Source organism: Cyclopterus lumpus, chromosome 22, assembly GCF_009769545.1.
Source record: "Cyclopterus lumpus isolate fCycLum1 chromosome 22, fCycLum1.pri, whole genome shotgun sequence".
Lineage (NCBI taxonomy): Eukaryota > Metazoa > Chordata > Actinopteri > Perciformes > Cyclopteridae > Cyclopterus > Cyclopterus lumpus.
Window position 1 is genome coordinate 10,006,141 of NC_046987.1, and position 7,605 is coordinate 10,013,745.

Consider the following 7,605-nt stretch of genomic DNA (forward strand, 5'->3'; position numbering starts at 1 on the left):
CTATAAAACCAATCAAAGAATCCCCCTTGTGAAAAGGAAAGAAAATTCAAGTGTAATACTCGAAAATATGACTCAGCAGATAGATGTTTAACTCACCACCCAAAACCACAATGGGAGGATGTGATTAAGGAAGATGGAAACTGTGTCCTGAAGTTTTTACACTATTGGGGAAATAGTTTTCATCTTGTAAAAGTGTAAAACGTCTTGGCTTTGTATTGTGTGATGGATCTTACTTCATTTGGTAGATTACAGACACTTGCATGCTGTTTGAAGTTCATCCAGAGATCAATTCCCGAGCAGGCAGATACATTTAATGCATATTTGATTACGTACGGACACTTTCTAGGTCAACAGCAGCACCAATCTCTGGCAATGGATGGGACAAAACTTGTGTCTGTCGAGACAGTTTACATGGAGTGAGCAATTAGCATATAATAGTACTAACTCAGCATTTCAGCACACCAGGAGTTTCAGACGGTGGTATTCTAATATATCCAGAGCCAAATCCAAATGAAAATAACAAGATTTAACTCAATAACATATGACTACATGCCTTTTGGAAAACGAAAAATAAAGCCTGTATATATATATATAATTTTTTATAAGAACAGCAACATGTCCTGCTAGGCCCCCACTTTGGTAACTTTGTCTAAATGTCGTCGTTAAATAGGTAAACAAAGGGATGAATTGTGCCCCATAGTAGATCTAATGCAAAGCAGCATTTAAACTGTTCATCTGAAGTAACCAAATAATAATGATAGCTATTATTATTCTGCATCCGTCCAATAGGAGGTTAATCTTGTAGGATTCAGTCAAATAACTCTTAGCTCAAGTGCAACATACATCATTTTGATATACTTGTACTTTGTTTATGTTCTTTATTGTGTGCTACTTTATGCTTCATTTTGAGAGATGAATAATGGACAAGTCTATGGGTTGTTAGCAGTGTCGCTATTAGCCATTTCCACCTTCAATCCAAAAGGTGGAACATATGTATTTTACCAAAAAGGCAAAAACTCTGTTGTGCTACTGACGTGTTGATGCATTTAAATTACAATCTAATAAATCTTAGTAAAGAGTAAAGGATCTGAGTTCTTCTTCTACCTGAGCTTCAGCAGGCCAAATGTGTAGGAGCAACATGTTTTTCTATCGCACTTTTCCAGTGTGCATGAGGAACTGAAGACATCCCATACAGCAACTCTGATGTCTGCATGCATCTCTCTCTCTCTCTCTCTCTCTCACCCCACGTTCATATCAGAGTTAAGCTCATCTTTGAAGCATTTCACAAACATGCTTATCTGCCCTGACACCTTTGTCGCACAGCAACATGCCTCTCTCTCTCTCTGTGTGGCGCAGGCATTTGCCAGGCCTGTGCACTGATAAGGACCTCACAGCCTCCTATTCTGGCTTTGCTTATCACTCTTGAGCAACAAGGGAGCCCTGTCTGGCTGTTCATGTTTATCTTCTCTTCACAAGTAAAGACTGGACTTCTTTTTTGCTCCGAGCGTTCCTCAAAACTGCTGTCTTGTGCCAGCAGAAACATCTACGGCAGCTCTCAGATAAGATTCAGGGAGATGAGTTGGTGTTAACTGCAACCTGAGTACGTGGCACTTCACGGGGTGATGTCTGTTTCTGAGACATGAAAGCAGGAGGAGACAAATGCTAGGTATGAAAATATTAAAGCAAATAGAGACTAACACAGTTTACATCCACTCGGATGACTGGAGTTGGCATCTGAAACGGTCCACAGATGGTCTGCTGAATATACCGAGCAGGGAAAGCTGGAGGGGAGCTGCGGTGGACGTCCGCTGGTATTGTGCCACACATCATGAATCTTTCTGGTACAAGCAGTCAAGTTCAACTTCAAGGGGTAACCGATACCCATTACGAGACTGAAGCAGGTCTACAGCTGATCTTAGACAGTGAAGGTAATCCAGGGACACAGAACTCCCACCATCCACTGCAATCACTCTAACCCGATAATCCCGATGCATAAGAAGCTTTCCAATTCTTTCATTTTGGGGCGAAAATAAAATAAAATGCATATGTTTACTGAGATTAGAATTTCAGTAATGGTGGATGACGAATGGTGGATTTACTGCTGAAATGATAAAAGGAAATGCCAACAGGTCAGCAGGTGGAATAGAATGCTGTTTACTTTCCATGACGTAATTCTCTTGTGTCTTCTGCTATAGCCAGTCTCTAATAGATCATAATGAAAACACAGAGTAGTACTCGATAAACCACGGACATCGACACCAGACTTCAATCAGCTGCTTAATCAAAAGGCTTGTGGCCTAAATTAGCATTGTCACAAATAAAACACCAGCATAATATCCTGCACAACCTCTGAATGCTGAAGAAGTACTGAGATGATGATTTCTATCCAGTGAAGGGTACAAAAAGAACTGGTTGGCTCTGTGGGATCAAACCCTCTGGATGGTTTTGGAAAAAAGAGAACCTGGGAGATGAAATCAGCCCCCAGTCAAGACAGATCATTTAGTAGCAGCAGTATCAATCCCATCTCCATTAACTCACAGCTGACAACCTCATCCCAGAGAGCACCAGAGGAGTGACGAGAGATGAGAATATTGATCAAGATATCAGATCATGTCTTCTCTAAAAATTGTAATATAACCCTTTTTTCCCCAGCCGTACAGATATGAATCGATGTCAAGATCGCAGTGTTCTAGCAGCTGGATATTCATGTATTGGCTGTATTATAGAAAAGTTGTAATTGTGAAATATAATTCACCTGACCACAAATTCACAGAGTTCTGATTGTGAAAGAAGCTCAAGACTGCCCCCGCGTGGATGAAATGTTGCACTACACAGTAAGATGAACCGCTCAAGGCCAGTTGTAGTTCAATGTCATGCTCACAAATTAACTGTATTAAAAGACCCAATAACACATACATTCCAGTATAACCAGTCCACTCAGCCTCTGTCCCAGTATAACCAGTCCACTCAGCCTCTGTCCCAGTATAACCAGTCCATCCTCTCTGTCCCAATATAACTAGTCCACTCAGCCTCTCTGTCCCAGTATAACTAGTCACCTGCAACTTCACAGTTTATGAGGCTGACGTTTTGTGACTGTTGATGTTAATTTGTAATTTTTAAGTATCAGCCTATTTAAGCAAAAGGTTACCGTAACGATAGTTATTCGTTACTTCCAGCCCTTTAGTGCACAGACATGGAGAATATCTACAACTAGAAAATTTCGCAATAAATTTAAATGATGTGGCTACTACCGAGAGGTGTTATATACACATATATATATACACATATATATATATATATATACATATATATATATATATATATAGATATAGATATAGCTTGCCGCTTCTAAAGACCTCACGCGCTTACCGCACATACTTACTTACTATATGTGTATATATGTATATATATATATGTATATATATATATATATATATATATATATATATATATATATATATATACACATATATATATATATATACACACATATATATACATATATATATATATATATATATACATATATAGTAAGTAAGTATGTGCGGTAAGCACGTGAGGTCTTTAGAAGCGGCAAGCGCGTGTGGTTTTTAAAGTTAACCCTCCTGTTATGTTCGTTTCTGACACACAGCCATGATGTTCCCGGGTCAATTTGACCCGGTTAATGTTGAATCATTTAATATATATTTAATATATAAAGTTGTACACATTTCAAACTTCAAACAAGAGAGTCAGGTGTGTGTTATGGGAACCATCTCTATCCTGCTTTGTGCCCATCACCCCAAACTAAACAATGTTTCTTATCTTCTCACTTTCTCCCTAAATAAACCTTTATTGGACATTGGACACTAATGTGAGAGTTTCTTTCATGTCTCTCCTAATAAATATGGTGCTATAGGATTTCAAATAGACTGTCTGACTGAGAGTGACACACACCCTGTTTCATCCCAATCCCAGACACACACACACACACACTCTTTCTAACAACCCACCTGTGAGACATACAGATGCAGGGGAGGGTCAGACATACAACATGGTTGCTTAGGAGTCCTACCAACATTACACTCTGCAGATACATACGACTGCACCAAGAGGATGACTGCACGCTGGCCTTTGGTCATCTTTTATAATATAATTGATGTATTGATGTATCTTAACATTCTAAATGAACATAACTAAAGTTTACTTTCAATACAAATCCTTTTGACTCATTTGGCTTGATTTTGAGTGAGCGGGTCAATGTGACCCTGAACATCACAGGTGTCTCATCTCTATTTATCTACATCACCCTATGAAAAAAAAAAAGAGTTTAAAAATACAAATAAAATGTGGGAGAAAATACAGGTTATGGTAGACTAATGCAATTTATATATAGATTCTTTCAATGTACCTAAACAATTGTTTGAACATGTATTTTTCATTAAAACGAGTGAGTTATCCTAATTGAATTCTGATCTATGGAGGGGTGAATAACTCCATTACACTAAAAACTGATTGAATTGTTAGTAATGACATTGGTGATGAGGTACAAACTATAGATATTAGGATTTTTTGGTTTCTGACAACTTTAAAATGATTCAACATAAACCGGGTCAAATTGACTCGGGAACATCATGGCTGTATGTAAGAAACGAACACAACAGGAGGGTTATATAGCGTGAGGTTTTTCAACACTATATGAGTGTAAGGTGGATTTGTTAGGCTGCATGACTTTTAGCTGAATACCCTAATAGTGAGTTGCTGTCACACTAAATATTGATGCTGTGATCCAAGCATGAAGTTGCCAAACAGCTAGTTTATAAATTAAGTGTATTTTAGTGGTTTTAAGTGGCTCAGACAGTAAATGTATTGTGGTTTGAATTCACTATTTTGTTATTTATTTTTCTCTCTTTTATTAATGATTTACGTATGTATGTTATTCTTTATTTTAGAATGTCCAAACGTAAGTACAAATTGTACTTGGAGCCAAACAACACTATTTAAATACCTGGTTCAACATCGCAAAGAAGACATTTGGATGTAAGTCAATGTGATGTATCATGTGTTTTATTATTTTTAAATGTCTTCCTTGATTATGTACTTTTAAGGTGGCAAATAGTGGAAACCACTTTGTACATTTTAAAATCTACCTCAGGCTTTGGATTTCACTGATGACCACAACATTGAAGAGGACAGAATCAGTCCTCACCTGAGCCCTGCAGATCTTGAGGTGAGATGGTAATATAATAATAAAATATAATATAATAATTTGTGGTGAGATGTTATTTGACACTGGTCCTTACTACATTTAGTACCGTTGTTGTTGTTGTTTTTGTGCTTGTAAAATCTCTTTTTCATCCTAAACCACATCTCCATCTGGCCACTTTGAACTTATGCAGCATTATGATCAAACAGACACGATTGACCAGGTAACCACACCTGCAAATTGTTGACTTTTTCCCCCCTGAAATTTACCTCAGGCTTTGGATTTCACTGGTGACAACAATGAAGAGGACAGAATCAGTCCTCCTCTTGCAGATGTTGAGGTGAGGGATGTATGTGCTCTTTCATTCCATATAAACAGTACATTTCTCAGAGGGATTTTTTTCATCAATGTGCTAATATATCCATCCATCCATCCATCCATTATCACCCGCTTATCCGGGGTCGGGTCGCGGTGGCAGCAGGTTCAGCAGACCGACCCAGGCCTCCCTCTCACCCGCAACACTTTCCTGCTCATTCTGGGGGATCCCGAGGCGTTCCAAGGCCAGCCGGGAGATATAATCCCTCCAGCGTGTCCTCGGTCTTCCCCGGGGCCTCCTACCAGTTGGACGTGCCCGGAAAACCTCTAATGGGAGGCGTCCAGGAGGCATCCTGACTAGATGCCCGAACCACCTCAGCTGACTCCTTTCGACACGAAGGAGCAGCGACTCGACTCCGAGCTCCCCCCCTGATGTCCGAGCTCCTTACCCTATCTCTAAGGCTGAGCCCGGCCACCCTATGGAGGAAGCTCATTTCGGCCGCTTGTATCCTGTGCTAATATATAATAATAATAATAATAATAATAATAATAATAATAATATTAATAATCTAATATATTTTGCATCCTATACAGGTCATATACCTGTTACTCCTGATCTTTAGTTGGATTCAGATGACACAGCCGACCAGGTTAGCTTTTCTACCAGCCATACTGGAGGGGTGTTTTAAGATTGCCAGCAAGCCTTATTGAAACAAATTATGTTTTATAAATCATAAAGACTTAGTTCAATCATCAGTATTTCCGCAGTACAGCCAACATATGTCCTTTGAAATGTATCAGAAAAGGTAAATGGAAATAATGTCAATATAATTTGACAAGTGTTAAAGGCTGTAGTAGTGTTCATAAAGTATATTACATAGTGAAAGTATTTTCACCATTTTCTCTTTTAATTATTTTTGGTCATGTAAATAGAATTAAAGGAATCTTTCCCAAGAATACTCGGGCAGGATTAGACAACAATCTTTACCATCATAGGCTGTTGCATCACAAACCTAGTGTCATCCGAATGATGGAGAACATTAGTTCTGCGAATTGGAAAATCTAATTTTCATAATCTAAACATTTTTCCAAGGTCTTAATTAATACTAAAAAGTTGTGGAATAGCATTTTTCATTAAACACAATTACATTAATTTGTAGCACATCCAATAAAAAAGGAAATCGCAATAACACAGGATTTCAAATCTACATGGCATGATTAGCCTAAGCTCTGCTGTAGGTAGAGGGAGGTGGGGCTTATAAAAACTAAATAAAACAGCCTGTCTAATGTCTATTTGAGTTGCGCTAACTTTTGTTAGTGTGTGTGGGTGACGTTGAAGGGGCTGGTTCGAAATGGTGCCTAGCATTGTACATTTGCCTCTGGGTACACGTTTGGGTCAATAAAAAAATTTACCCACTATATAACGTGTTACATAGCATTACCAGTTTTGCAGGCACTATGAATTCTCCAATATGTTTGAAAGGGGGCGGTGAGGGTTGTTCATTTTGTTGGGGTCTACAACCTCACTGCCTCCAATTCCTTCAAATGCACTTATGAATGTGTGTTGTTTTTGTTTTGTAGCTAATATCTTCATCTGGTCATTTTCTCCTAACTTCGGAGATGCAACCAAGAGATGTGGCTTTCTCACCTGAAGGCAGTGTTTATGGACTCGATTCAGATCTGGAAGATCTTGGAGAAGATGAGCCAGTGAGAGAGACATGTTTTGACAAAGACATGGACTCAGTGCTCATGTCAGCAGGTACAACAACAAAGGCTGAAGCACTGATCATGATAATGAGTCATGCAGCAAGGCACAATATAACAGGGACACAACTTGATGATTTATTAAAACTCATAAATACTCTGTTTGGCAAAGAGGTACTACCAAGATCAAAATATTCGTTCAACAAGGTCTTTCAAAACAACTCAGACAGTGTAGCGTTTCACTACTACTGCAAAACCTGTAAAGTATATATTGGCACAAAGGGAGACATAAAAGACAAAAACATTGCAGTGTTTAATTTGTAGTACTTCTGTTGAAATCGATTCCATGAACATTTCAAGTTTCTTTATCAACATATCAATTGCACTTTTAGAAACTCCTC